The following is a 15,978-nucleotide window of genomic DNA, read 5'->3' on the forward strand; positions in this document are numbered from 1 at the left end:
CCCAACAAGATGGATTGGCCAAGTGGAGGCATCGATGGACTCAAGCATGGCAACAGTAGTGAGGTTGGCCCAGGATCGGGCAGTGTTTTGGTCTGCTGTACATAGGGTCACTATGAGTCGGTGCTTACTCCATGGCACCTAACAACAACAACAACAATTTCAAACGAATCAGACATGGTTTGCTTTCATGTGGCAAGGATTCCAATTCACCTTAAGCATGCTGCCACAAAGTTATTTGAATTCACCAGGCTACTATCATAGTATGGGTTGAAGAAACTGAGACTTGGTACAGATCTCAAGTTCAATGAAATATTATATTGATGATATTATGTTAATATTCAAATATGGAAAACCAGACTACAGCAGATTTGAGAACAATGGTGGCCCACACAATCAACAGAATCTGCTTAATAAATTCAGTAAAAATCCAGGACCCTGTCTAAGCGGTCCTTGGGAGTAACAGGCTGGAGCCACCTGTGAAGTCTCACAGGCAACCATGAATAAGATGCTGTTGCTATCAAACCTCAGGACTAAGAAACAGGCCCAACATTTGGTTGGTCTGTTTGGATTTTGGAGAATACATATTTCACATCTAGGTATATTGCTGGCTCCCATCCATCAAACCACTCAGAAGAAAAACCGTTCGAAAAGGAGTCCAATGAACAGCAGTGTATGTCTCATTCACTGTCCTTGCACTTAGGCCCTTATGATCTATATTCAGACATGATTTGGAAAGAATATGCCCCACATGTTTATGCAGACCGGAGTTTATGGGGAAACCTGAGAACGATTCCCTACAATGACCCTTGGGATTCTGAACTAGAACGTTTCCAGATGCTTCAACATGACACATGCCATTTGAAAAGCAATTACTTGTCTGCTATTGAGCATTGCTAGAGACTGCCTAAATGCCAGAAGGACATAAAATCATCATGAGACCTGAGATCCCCAAAATGTCTTATGTGATATTGGAGAAATGCTTGAATAAGGAAGATAGTGCCCCAAATAGTTCTGTAATGAAATGAAAATTTTTCATAGGAATAAGCTATTTTGGTAGCTTAGAAGCAACCATCGTATCCATGAGCAAGTAGCCTGAAACCACCTGAGAAATTGCCAGAGCTCATTGCTAATGGACAGTGCCCCATGAAGAACCTTCTGCTGATAAGCAGAAAGCTGTGTGGTTCATGGGAGGCAGGTCCAGGGTATATGGACAACATTCGGTGTGGAAAACTGCTGCATTAAGACGCTGATTGAAGAACCTAAGGACATGTCCACTCAATGGACTGAACTGCATGCTGTCTTCCTACTCCTGATGGAAGAATTAGACAATGGTGACAGCCCTTGTGCTTGGATTTTTATTGATTCATGGGCAGTGGCTGATAGCCTGGCTATATGGTCAGGCAAATGGTCAGTGGAAAATTTGATTGTTAAAGGCACAAGGCTCTGTGGGAAGCACTGTGGGAATTTAAAGGTCATGTCAGAATAGGACAGACTGTTGTCCATCAGAAGAATCCTGTTTCTGGATCAGAAGATTATTGGAATCAGTAAGTGACCATATTGACATTCTTCCTTGAGGTGGCCAACTGGATCCATGAAAACCAGATGTTGGGGTGCTGCAGCAAGGCAGAGATGGCCTAAATCTAAACATCTCTCTCTTGAATACTCTCAGGCACAAAATGCTGATAAGGACTGTTCTGTCAGCCAACAAGAAAGACAGAGGTAGTAGATAGCTAAGGGGCAGATTCCTTTGTTGAAAGCCTGTCACATAGCTGGCAAATGGATCACATAGGACCAATGACACTTATGGCACCAGGTGGCTAAAAATCAGTCCTCACAGGAATAGATGCTTCTTCTGGACTAGGCTTTGCATATGCCTTAACAGATGCAGGTGCCAAGCACAAGGGATTAGAACAAAGATACTGTATCAATCTGGATCACCAAATTATATTTCCCCAGACCAAGGGACACACTTTACAGTCCACAGGGTGCAGCAGTGGGCCGAAAAGCATTATATCAAGTACACACACCATGTTGCATACCATCCTCACAGTAATGCTTTGATAAAGTTGGAATGTGCAGTTGAAACATTTGCTGTCTACAATGGGGGGAAATAAAGGCATGTCTGGCTGGCTCACATGCCTTCATGAGTGTGTGCTCACACTCAACATGGGAGGATTGCATTGAATAGATTTCTATGTTTCTTGTGGGGGTGGGGGTGGGGATTTGAGGAAGCAGGAGTGAGGGAAGACTCCGGTGATGCTATGCAGTTTGTTTCCACATCACCTTGAATTTTTTTTTTTTTCCTGTCAGATGCTGTAATCATAAACCTGGGATGCAGGTGTGAGTGTCAGAAACAAGGGTAATTCTTTACAAGACACTGTAGCTGATGGAATGGATTGTAACTTCTCTCCATTTGGCAAAATTGGACCCTATTGCCTAGTAGTTGAGATAGTTTACTAGTCTTATATAATCCTACCTAACATGAGTGGAAATGAACTGAAGGGGAAGCACTTGCCAGACATGTCTTGCTAGTAGAAATCTGTACTGGCACAACAGCTGAACCTGATGTCCCATGCCAAGGGGGAAAAGTTTGTGTAAAAGTAAACGACCAATGGAAGGAAGGAGAAACAATAGCTGAAGGTAAAGGAATTAATAGATGGGCTTTTCAGTAAGGAAAATCTAACATTATACTGATACTTTGAGAGAGACTCAGAGCAAGAGAATAAGCTCTCAGTTAAATTTTTACCGGGGATCAGGAAGGATGAAGAAGAGGCAAATATTTGGAGAACCTGATCTGATCAGATGGACACCTACAGCAGACCTGAATGGCTGGTAACTGAGTAATCTCATCCTTAGGACTTTCTGTCATACTGATGGACTAAGTGTTAATTACTTAATAGTTTGAACTGCAAGGTAGGCAGTTTGAATTCATCAGCTGCTCCTGGGAAACCCTATGCAGGGTTGCTATGAATCAATCAGAACTGGCTCAACAACACTTAACAACAACAGGAAGGTAAAGATTGGATCTGAGGATTATAGTCATGCTGGCTCTTACCACATAATTAGCAATAAATGTGGGACTGATTAGTTCAATTGCCCCTTTTTAGTGTCATACTTGGATATTAGAATTAAACTAATCTTGATGTGAATGAATTTAATCACTTTAGAGTAGAGCTTAACTAAGCAAGTCAGTTCCTGGATTCTTGATAAAAAGTTATATGAAAATTTTATTTCCATTTTAAAAATAAGGTAAAAGTAAATAAAATTCTTTCATTACAGTCTTAATGTGGAATAGGGTTTTGGGTATCTCAAAACAGAATGACATGTACTTAGTGGTTAAGGACATCGCCTGACTGAATCTGCTTTCACAGACAACACGGCTCAAGTGTCAAATTTGTCATTTGTTGCAATTGTCTTTTGCAAAACTGATAGCCTGTCTATTTTGGGTGTGATTAATTTGCTCAAGGGGGAAAATATTTTTTTCTCCTTGGATTTTAATCACATTTGTATTTATAATTATCATTAAATGATATTTCTCAAAATAGTTGATAAATTAGAAGTCAAGCTAAATTTGTGTAGTTATCAAATAGAAAAATGTGTCCAAAGCAATTACTTCACATTTTACAAGAAAATAAATCTTCTTTTTCTTGCTTATTTGTGGTATATTCCAGTCACTCATACCTGATATTTTGTTTTTGTCAGAGAAAAAGAGATGGAACCTTACTGAAATGGACATTGGGCTTAACAATTGTGAGAATGGCTCAAGGACTGGACAATGTTTTGTTTTGTTGTTCACAGGATCATGCATTGGAACTGTACTTGACGTTGCCTAACCAAAACAACAACAATGAGCATCAGTAAATACTTTTACCTTCATTTAAATATCTTGTGTTGGAAGAAGTGCAGCCAGAGTGCTTCTTGGAAGCCAGGATGGTCCAACTTCATCTTTCATACTTTGGATATATTGTCAGGAGGGACCAGTCGCTGGAGAAGGATATCATGTTTGGTAAGGTGGAGGGTCAGAGAAAAAGAGGAAGATCCCTCAAAGTGGCAGCATCAATGGGCTCAAATGTGGCAATAATTGTGAGGTTGGTCCAGGACTGGGCAGTGTTTCATTCTGTTGTGCATAGACTAGATGGTACCTAACAACATAATATTTTAATTGATAATAAAAATTCTGCAAATATTTGCAAGAGGCACTATGTAATTTGTCATCACAAAATCTTATATTGATTTGTTTATTGGTGTTAATAACACTATTGATATATCTGCATATGTATATATATAAAGGGGCTTTAAAAAGTTCATGGAAAAATTCTATTATCTTTATTTAAAAGATTTTTTTTGTGAATTGAGTGTAAGTTTTTCAGGGTAGATCACCAGTTTTACATTTAACAAATCATACACTCTGTTTCATTACAATGATCATAATCTCCTCCATGTACCATTAGTTAACAGTATTTCTCTCTATTCATTTTAGCTCTTTAAAAACAAAAACAAAAAACACTCAGGCATATATAATAATTTACACCACCAAAGGGCACATTCTGCAAGTCTGCCTCCTGGCCACCAGCTCTCAGCCACTCTCTTTCCATGAATCTAGAGTTCTCAGCTGCTCCCTCTCTCCATGTCCCTGTCTCTGCTTTTATCTCTGGTGTTGTTGCTTCTTTGGATAAGGTCCCACAATCCACTTGTGCTCTTCTCCCTTGATGGTCCTAGGGTCCTCTGTCTCTGGATTGTAAGATAACTACTTCCCTGTTTTTGTTACAAAACTTCAACTTTTACAATTGTTACAGTTGCAATTAGTCATGATAACAATTACTATTGAGTCATAAGAATCTTATCCCCATCTCTTTTTACCAGACCCATCTTAACAACATGAAAACTATTCAGTGGGAACTCTATCTTCCCCCACACACTCATAAACTAAACTCCCTCTTGAAACTTTGTAAGCCAGTGACTTTTTGCCTTTATTGCCCCCTCATTTTAGGCAGTCAATGTCTAAGTTGCCCGTCCCTATGTACCCTATATGCAGAGGAGATAGCACTGAATCTTGATGTGAAGACTCTTTCCCTCTCTGTTGGTATTTTGAGTTACTACCTCCTTGAATACAGGTCAAGTTCATAGAATTTTGCATTGTACCCTCATTTCCTTTATCAAAATTTGGTTTCTTTTTTATCTTTCTCTAATTGAATTCTGATTATCAAGCCATTGAGGCTAGGTCAAATGGGTAGTGTCTGCAGGTTTGTGTGTTCTTGTGCATCTCCCCTCACTTCATATCTGCTGGATGCTTCACTCTCAGCTATAGCCCTTTGTGACTATGTCCTTGTCCATGGGCTCAGGTGTCCCCAGGTCTCACCACACTTTGGACCAACCAGCCCTTCTTCTTCTCTCTCATCACCAAGTCTACAGGAGTCTATGGAATGTGGTTGAGCTCAGCCCATTTCTTCATTGTTGCCTTTCCCCTGCTTCCACTTACCAGTAGACAAATGTGGTTGCCAGCAAGCTTGCATGCCTGCTCATGTATTCCCTTTGAGTTTCAGTCTTAGATGGGGGTTTGTCCTGAAGGAACTTGATTACTTGCATTGATAGCGTCCTGGTGAACAACTTGCTTATTCTTGTAGTAGCCAATCATACTGCCATTTTTGTTTCGGGTTTTTCCTGATGATCTTTCTTTAAAGATGAATCTTCTCAAAAAAAAAAAACAAAAAAAAAACAGATGTATCTTCTGTCACTCTAGCTGTGCCAGGCAGGTCTGGATGGGGCTGTCCCACCTCAGAAAGTTCTGGATGGGGCTCAGGATTCCACTTAAGGTCCTGTACACTGCAAAGGCTCTGCAAGAGGCTTATTTCAATGGGCAAGTTCTAGAACCCCTTTTAGGTATTCCAATTAGTTAGCAGACTGAAGATGGGTTTATGAGCTTTCTGTAATCATGTTTCCTGACATTCCTTCTATCCCACTCAAATGTCTATTTTGTAATAGTAGGCAAGGTAAACCAATATTCATAAGACAGTCAGGCATCTTAGTATTATTTCCCCTCTTCAGCCCATGCCTCGATCCCTGTATCACAGAGCCCTGTTGTTCCAAGGTTGAGCATGCATCACTATTAACTCTGTCCCATTTAGCCCATGCAAAGCTGTCTCAATGTTCTCCTATCTACCTTATTCTTTCACTCCTCTCCTTTCTTGTGATTACCCTCCCCAATGCCTGAGCTATGATGTGTCTGCCCCCTCTATTATCTTTTAATTCCATGTTTTGAAGCTCCTTTGTATATACTTGTATGTACTGAAACTACTTATGATTGATCAGATTGAAGCCCATATACCTGTGCCCTGCAGCAAATTGATTGCAGAGTCCAGGTGTTATGCGCTCAGTAGATCTCAGAGTATTAATCAGATAAGCAAGGGGATATTTGGATTATCTGTCACTTTGAAGTGATTTTCAAAGTAAACCTCAAAAATGTGCTTTGCAATAATAAGATTTGGAGGTCAGAAAGTCATGTATAATTGGGTTGTTAGGTTTACATCAGAAGAGAAGAGCTTCGGTTCTCAGAACTGTCAGAAAAGTTGGGAGGGGGAAGTAGAAGGGACAATCCCAGGTCCTAGTGGCATCAGGGATTCCTGGCACACACTTTAGTCTATCAATATCTACCAGCTGCGGAATCGAAGTTGTCAGTCTTTTGGAAACACCTGGCAAGTTTATCCTCAGAGATTTAGATTCAATAGGACTGGGATGGGATCTAGGAATATGCATTGCTAGCAAGCACTCCAATAAATGAAAAAATGTTTAAAATAAGGAACTTACTTCCCTTGTAAAACATGTATGTTGTTTGTGTTAAAGTTGGTTTCCCAAGAAAATAAGCAGATCTTTCTTGTGTTCCTTACTTCAGAGTTTGAAGGCATTATGTTTGTAGGCATGGTAACCTCAGGATATGTTTTAAGGCTCTTATTCCCAACAGTAAAAAAAAAAAAAAAAATGCCTGGTTTCTAAAAACATATGCTTTGTTGTCTATTTACATAGAATTTTTAAAGAATGGTTGAAAAGTTTGAGCTAAATTGCCTAGCTCAATTTTCCTTCTAGTTTGTAATTTTAGCAGAGACACCACATTTCTTAATTCATTATTACCTAATGTGTGCCAAGCTGTGTTTCAACCACTAATGTTATGAAAATAAACAAAAATAATTCCTGTCATCAAGGAGCTTATCATTTCTTCATGGGCAACATATATATAAATAAATAAATACATGTAATAAGGGGTCCTGTGTTGCACTGTACGATAAGCACTGAACTGCTAACTGAAAGGTTGACAGTTCCAACCAACCAGTAACTCCTTGGAAAATTCCTACAGGATCCCTATGAGTGGGAACTGACTTAATGGCGCATAAAAATAACAAGTAAAGCATTGTGTTATGAGAACATATACAGAGTATGATTGGAAAACAAAGGGTGAGGTCAGCTCTGCTTGGATGGAAGGACAGTCCAAGGAGGTTTTATAAAGGACTGACTTCCTTCTTGAACGTGTTTGGGATTTGCTGTGTGAACGGGGTCGAGAAAGGATTCCAGACAGTGAATTAGCAGTGAAGGTAAAAGGGTAGGACACACTTAGAACATGAATAGATTAAGTAAAAGAATCGTTAAGCACCTAAGGTTCGTTAGTTGGCTGCAAGAAAGATTGCAGTGCATGTGAATTATTAAGTAGGCTGTTGTTGTTAAGTGCTGTCGAGTTATTTCATATCAACCCTGTATAGGGTTCCTGAGTAGTGGCTGGTGAGCTTGAACCACCAACCTTACAGTTCAAAACAACCTTGTAGTCCAGCACATTAACCTGCAGCATCACACCAGGACTCCAGTAGGTGTTGGTCATCAATTATATCATAGACTAAGGAATTTGGATTTTATTCTTATAGTTAATGGAAAACCATTGGAAGGATCTTAAGCAGTGTATTACTTTGATGATTAAAAAAAAGGCTCCATTTATTGCTTAAGAGGCTTCCCTTAAACTTTGCTTGAATCTCATGAACCTAAATGGGATATTGAATGGAACCATTAATATAGATGCTTCATCCTTCAGATTCATTTTTAATCTGCAGAGCAATAAACTAAAACATAGCTGATGTCTCAAAAAGAGAGTGAGTTTATCCATTGATGACAGATCAACCCTCACATCATCAAGTCTCATTGATAGTTACTCATTGATCATTTTTCCCAAACATGGGGCTGGATGTTCCAAAGGACACCTCTGTAGCTTAATAAAAATCTTTGGAAGTACTTAAATAGATTTTAATGGTCTGACTTCAGAGATGAGGAAATTAAAATAAAATATAAAAAAAGTAAAACTTATTTGTCTGCCAAACGATTAATTCAAACTCAGACAATGCATCCAGCTCAGCTTTAAGCTTTTTCTGTTTGTTACAGCAAAAAATATAGGAAAACATTGCTAATACATTAGTGCTCAAAAATTCAAAGCTCTTTATTTATTATTTTTAGAGCATTGAAAATCCAATACAAACTATTAAGTCACAAAAACGAGGTACATCAAAGTATATTGTTATTTCATCCGATTTGTACTATGTTCATAAAGTTGATTGATTTTTTCCCCCCACATTTGTGTAGAACTAGCCTAGCATTTGTCATCTCTATATGAAGAAACTGTTATCAGAAGCAATTCAAAAAGCATCACTCCTGTGGTGGATACAATGCCAAAGCATAGTTCAAACTACTTAATGAATGCTTCAAAAAGAAACCCTCGTCTGTGCAGTAGCAAGCCTGAAGATACAAAGTTACACTTGAGCAGTAAAAATTCTGCCTCAGAAAGGAGACACACTGATAGAATGCTTCTGGGTCAAGAATCTTGAGTCCATTCTGTGACTGGGAAGCAAAGGACTTGGGAAACAAAAAGTGCAGTTCTATTTAGGGTGGTAGGAAGTGTAAGAGAAAAAAAACCAATAATTAACGTATTTATTTTATGATGCAAATCAGCCATGGGAGTGATTAGTATTTCTTTGTCTAGTAGCAAAGTTATCTGACACAATATCTAATAGAGAACTTTGTTCAGATATTTGACTAATGCTTAAATGAGTAAATAACTTGAAAATGGAAGAAAAAGGGTAAATTAGTTTACATTCATATTTATTAGCTTAAGTTAGCAATCGATGATGCTTGCATTATTAGGGTAGAGAAGAGGAAGCTGAAAATTTAACCTATATATTCAAAACCAAAAAGCTGATGATTGAAAGTTATTTTCATGTTTTTCAGTACATCTCTAATCATTCGTTAGAAAAATATGTGTGAGATATCTGCTTTTATTAATCTTTGTTTCTTCAAACAAAATACTTTTAATGTATGTAGAATTTTTCATATTTTGAATAATGAGTTAATTTGTTGATGTGAAAAGACACTTGATTGTCTGTGTAATCTTCATCCAAGGTTAAACTCAACCCATTGATAGATGTACCAACATTCTTTCAACTATGAGTGTAAGAAACCCCTCTCTATTTGTTGTTTTTATTAGGTGGCATCGAGTTGGTTCTAACTCATAGCAACCTTATGCACAAAGGAAAAAAACACTGCCTGGTCCTACGCCAACCTCACAATCATTGTTAAGCTTGAGTCCATTGCTACTACCACTGAACCAATCCATATCATTGGTGGTCTTCCTCTTTTTTGCTGACCCTCCACTTTACCAAGCATGATGTCCTTCTCCAGGGACTAGTCCCTACTGATAGCATGCCCGAAGTATGAGAGATAAAGTCTTGCCATCTTGGCTTCTAAGGAACATTCTAGCTATTCTTTTTCCAACTAGAGATTCTTTATTCATCTGGAGAATGTGGATGTTGAAGCTACATTATAAAATTTTTTTCATGGAGGAAATAGAAAAGAAGAGAAAGAAAGGCAGATCAGTTAGGTAAGGTTTTGAGGAAGGAGATGCACAGAAAGTCAGAGAAGTTGGAGGAAAGCAAGGCACAACTCAGCAGGCAATGAAGCAAAAATGGCCAAGAGCTGTTTCAGGGAGCCAGGGGGCATGAGGAGAGAGGCCTTGGGAATTGTAGATAAGAAGGCATTCTTCCTGAGTTGCTTCAGTGAAGCAATGGGAGGGAAACAGAAGCTAGAATACATTGGCAGAGAATTTAATAGATGGGGTTTGTAGCTGTGGGGATCTCTCCCTCCAGCTCTGCCAGATGTTAGACTGATCTGACCTTCATCAAATCAATGACAAAGTGATGCTTTAGTCAAGTGTGTTCAAAATCTTATTTTCTCTTTCATTCTAATGACTTGGGTAGGGCCTGAACTCACCTAAGCTGGTACCCTAGCCCCACACAGATCACAGAAGTAAAAATTCCTCCATAATAATCACTTTATGTCACCTGAAAAGAATCAAAAATTAAATAGAAAAGGACAAAACATAGGCAGGGAAATCCCTTCACCTTTTCAATCAAATGATAATTTGTCATTTTGCTCTTCACCAGATGACCTCGTGGATATAAGAATGAAGCAAGAAGGAAAGAGTGTTTGTGGTTAAACACTCATAAGAAAAGAGGGAACTTTTTAATAATTGTGGGAATGAATATCTTTTCTCCAAAAATTATTATAATATTGTTTATTATATTCAGGTGACCTTTGTTTTTTTTGACTACTTCCTGAAGTGAATAAAGACCTTATGATCTCTTTTTCTTTGACTACATCCTCAAGTGAGCAGAGACTTTATGATCTTTCTTTTCCTTTTACTATTTCCTGAAGAGAGTAGGGAGTGTATAACCTCTTTTCTACTTTTTACTATTTCCTGAAATGGGAATGCGCACCTTAAAATTTTAAACTAGCCAACCAGGTAAGGGAGAAGATTGTGTAGTCAAAGCCCTAGCCAATGGGGTGAGACCCAGCTTTAAGACTCACATCAGGGATTAAAACCCAAGTGGACTGCCCACTCAGTGTGCTCACTGGCTTGTTCCTGTATGGCTATGCACACGCACCCTCTTGCAGAAGTAAATTTTGCTTTGCCACAGTAATTTAGTATCACCGAGCATCTTTTGTGTGACATTGGAATTAATTTCTAACATAATGATGAGCCTCAAATGTTACCAGAGGAAATTTTTGATATATCCATAAACTGTGTGGAAGAATCAAGTAGACAAGAAAAGATGGTAAGTTTTGGGTTCATCATGAAAAATGTTGAGGTTTCTGAAAGACAACCAATGTGTTGGTCCATTTGAGTGTTGAAAAAAGGGTCTGTGGTTCACGATAGATACTAGACATTCATACCTGCCTGATTACCAATCCCATTGTTCCTCCTTCCACAGCTAATACCTACTCACCATGTCACTGTCTTTCTTTGTCCATTACCATGACCCTGTTATTTCTCTCACTGTGACAGTTACAGGACAGATCCCATTCTTGCAAGTCTCCCTTCCATTTGACATTTTCTACATGATTCTCAGAATTAAGCTTCTGGAAACTCTACTTCAACTATAGCCCTCCCATATCAGTGGAACTTGAGTATGTTTTTTAAGGATTAGAAAAATACAACTTGTTAAAGAAGTTTTTGTTTTTCTAATTTCTTGGTGTTTTATCTATCCTGGTGTAGCTCTGTAGGATAAGTACTGGACTGGTAACCACAAGGTCAACAGTTCAAATTTACCAGTCACTCACTCACCTATAAGGAGCTCTGGTAGCATAGTGGTTATGAATTGGGCTGTGAACCTCGAGGTCAGCAGTTAGAAACTACCAGCTGTTCCGTGGGAGAAAGATGAGGCATTCTGCTCCCATAAAGATTTATAGCCTTGGAAACCCTGTTCAGGGTTGATATGAGTCAGAACTGACTCCATGGCACACAGCCACCACCACCACCACTCTCCTATACAAGGTTGAGATGAGTCAAAACTCATCTAGATGGCATGCAACAGCAATATGACATGTTGGAACCTAATAGAAAGCTAAGGGAATACTTTCCATCTTTACCCATCCACCTGTCCACAATGGTTGGGGCAGCAGGGAAAGCAAGAGAGCATCACTTTTAGTCCTAGTGAAATTCATTTAGTTTTCTTTAGATGCATATAAAAATTCTATGCTATAGTTGAGGATATTTTACTCAGTAGAATGCTACTGAAGTTGTACATAATGTATATTCATTTTTATGGAGATGCATACATTTCTTTGCATCCTAGTTCACTATAAGAACACCAGAAAGAAAGGAGAAAAAAAAAATCCACATCTTTCTTAATGCTATTTTAACAAACTGCTTTAAATTATGTTTCTTCCAGTTAATGATTTAGAAAGAAAAATGGGGAAGTACATGCATTTTACTAGAATGAGCCATCAGAGATCTAAATAAATGGACCAAATGAGTTTGTCTGAATGTCCCCATTCACATAGGATTGCACATTCAAATAACACTGTGTACATTTATTTGAATATGTAATCAAGTTGCTGAGCATAAGTGGCACTTATTTCCAAGTGTAGCATCCTTGGTTTACCCATGTGGGTGCCTCAATGTGTTGTTAAAAAGCAGAAAATAGTTTTTTCTATATGCATCTCATGCAAATTTCAAAGCTATTACTATTGTTCATCAGCTTCATTGCTCCTCATGCACAAGGCACTTGCATGTATTAACAGTAGTGCCGCTGCCAAGGGGAAGTCTGTAGTCAAGTTTCTCAAGTAGTCTGAGCATTTAGGAAAGTATCTATCTTCAATTATTTCTTCATTTTTCATTCAGCAAATATTTGCCAGTCACTGTACTAGGTGCTGAATTGCAAAGGTATTTGCTTGAATCATCTAGACATTTAAAACTGCTTAGTTCTATTAGTTTCAGTATTGTTAGATCCAGGAACCTAAATCATTTTAGCCAACTGACTACCATTGCTCTATTCAATTCCTTATGTTGTAAACTTTTTATTGTGATTTAGATGAACGTTTACACAACAAATTGGTTTTCCATTCAACAACTAACACACATTCTGTTTCTAACATTGATTGCAGCCCCCAAAATGTGACAGTACCTTTCTCACTTCCTCCCTTTGTTTACCATTTCCATTCAATCATCTTCCTTTTCCCTTTCTGCCTTCTGAGCTTTATTCTTAGGCAATTTGTGTGACTGATTGTTGTAAGAAATGCATACTTCCACGGTGGTATTGTTCACCTTATAGGTCTGTCTATTGTTTGGCTGCAAGCCGAGCCATAAGGATGAGTTATGTTTCAGGTGTAAAGGGTGACGAAGGCCCCAAATCTCATGGGTTCCACCAATCTCTACAAGACCAGTAAGCTTGTTCTTTTTTAGTATTTTGAGTTTTGTTTCATATTTCCCCCCAATGCTAGACAGGACTTTATTATGATCCCCTTTTAGAGTAGTAAGTAAAGGGTGGTAACTGGTCACCATTCCATGGTTCATTAGTCCTTTGAACGAATGTATCCTTGCATCTTTGATTTTCTTCACTCTTTTTTGTTTTAGAAGGGGAAAGACCAGTAGTTGCACATTAGATAGTTGCTTTCAAGTTCATAAGATCCCAGTTGCTACTCACCAAAGTAGGATGCAAAGCATTTATGTTTCACCTTGATGTCCCCTGTAACTAGTCCTAGCCTGTAGACCCTGCGACACATTAATTTAAGATGTCTGCTTATGGCTAAGATGTTTTCATAGCTCTGCCATTTGTTTGCTCTACATATGAGTACATGGGATCTTTAAAGCATGTACAAATATGTATGTAGATCCTTTGCCATGCTCTACATGGTTGTGGGTATAGTCCTGCTTGACTACTTGTAACTGATCATTTTGCCTGTCTGCCAATGTTAGTAGATTCATGTTTGTAATTACTGATATTGCAGGATTGTGTATGTAATAGTATTTATCTTTGCTGCCTTTAATGCTTGTTCTTCTTGATCACTTTCTGCTGACTTCCACCTTGTTGTATGTACCTTTCCCTTCATCTAGTTTTATACCCTCCCTTCCCTTTCCATACTACCCTCCCTTCCCTTTCCACCCCTGTTAAACTTCAAAGAGTATTTATTTCTGTTTGTAAGCCTTTTGACTTTTTACAATAGTGATCTTATACATTATTTATCCTTTTATGATTGACTAAGTTCATGCAGCATTATGTCCTCTAGGTTCATCCATGATATGAGATTTTTCACAGATTCATTGTTATTCTGTAATGTTATATAGTATTCCATTATGTGTATGGAATTGTTTATTTATCTGTTATCACCTGATGGGCACTTAGGCTGTTTTCATGTTTTTGCTATTGTAAATAATACAGTGATACACAGAAGTGTATATATACTTGTCTGTGTCAAGGCATTTGTTGCTGCATCATTTATATGTCTATTTCAACTTTTCTCCTCCCTACATTCTCTCCAGTATTTGTGGTTTCCTGTTTTTATGAACTTTGCTGTTGATGTTGCAGTGAGATGAGAGCTCGTTGTTTTGATTTGCATGTCTTTAATGACTAATGCCCACCACTTTTCTGCCAGTTTACTGTACTGTGGTGGCTTGTGTGTGTTGTGTTGCTGTGATGCTGGAAGCTATCCCACCAGTGTTTTAAATACAAGCAGGATCACCCATGGTGGACAGGTTTCAGTAGAGTTTCCAGACTAAGAAAGGCTAAGAAGAAGGACACGCAGGTGACTTCTGAGGGGTTAGTCACTAAAACCTTATGAGTAACAGCAGAACATTGTCTGATATAGAGCTGGAAGATGAGGCCTGCAAGTTGGAAGGCAATCAAAATACAACTGAGGAAGTGTAGGCTCCTCAAAGTAGAGGAGTCCTTAGTGATGAGGTTGAAGCAGAGCCTTCAGGACCTACATTTGCTGATGAGGCACAACTCGAAATGAGGAGAAACAGTTGTAAGCATCCATTAATAATCAGAATGTGGAATTTTCCCAGTCTGGGAAAACTGGGAGTTGTAAAAAATGAAATGGAATGCAGAAAAATCAACATCCTAGGCATTAGTCAACTGAAATAGACTAATATTGGCCCATGGTGTCTTAGGTATGTTGACAGAATTTTGCAATACCAATGACTTATTCACTGCAAATACTGTTTTTCAGAAACACACATGGTGACTATAACTGTATACTTCCAAAGATGGACTATACCGGAATAAAATTGACTACCATTTGGGAAGAGACATGGAGAAGCTTAAAACATCAGTAAAAACAAGGTCAGGGGTCAACTGTAGTACAGATCATCAATTTTTCATATGCAAGTTCAGGCTGAAACTGAAGAAAATTGAAACAATCCAAGAGAGCCAATATATGACCTTGAGTATATCCCATCTGAATTTAGAGTCCATGTCAAGAACAGATTTGATGCATCAAACATAATGACTGAAGCCCAGAGTAGTTGTGGGATGCCCTCAAGAATGTCATCCATGAAGAAAGCAAAAGGTCATGAAAAAGAAAGAAAAGAGGAGAACGTGTTACAGAAGAGACTGAAATTTTCTCTTGAGCATAGAGAAGCTAAAGAAAATGAAAGATATGATGAAGTAAAAAAGCTGAATGGAAAACTTCCAAGAGTAGCAAGAGAAGACAAAGCAAAGTATTACAATGAAATGTGCAAATTTCTGGAGTTAGAAAACCAAAAGGGAAGAATGAACTCAACATTTCTCAAGTTGAAAGAACTGAGGAAAAAACATATCATGTGTCAAGTTGCAATAATGAAGGATTCCTGGTGTGGCACCGTAGTATAAGCACTTGACCATAAGGTCAGTTTGAACTGCAAGGTGGGTGGCTCAAGCTCACCAGCCACTCCTCGGAAACGCTATACAGGGTCGTTATGAGTCTGAACTGATTCAATAACACTTAACAACAACAACATGGGCAAAATGGAGTCCTGGTATAGCGTTGTAAACACTGGCCTACTCACCACAGAGTTGGTAGTTCAAACATACCGACAACTCCTTGGAAGTACTATACAAGGTTGTTATGTATCACAATCACCACTTGCCTGTCAGTTTGTCATACTGTGGTGGCTTGTATGCTGCTGTGATGCTG

Source organism: Chrysochloris asiatica, unplaced genomic scaffold, assembly GCF_000296735.1.
Source record: "Chrysochloris asiatica unplaced genomic scaffold, ChrAsi1.0 scaffold00008, whole genome shotgun sequence".
NCBI lineage: Eukaryota > Metazoa > Chordata > Mammalia > Afrosoricida > Chrysochloridae > Chrysochloris > Chrysochloris asiatica.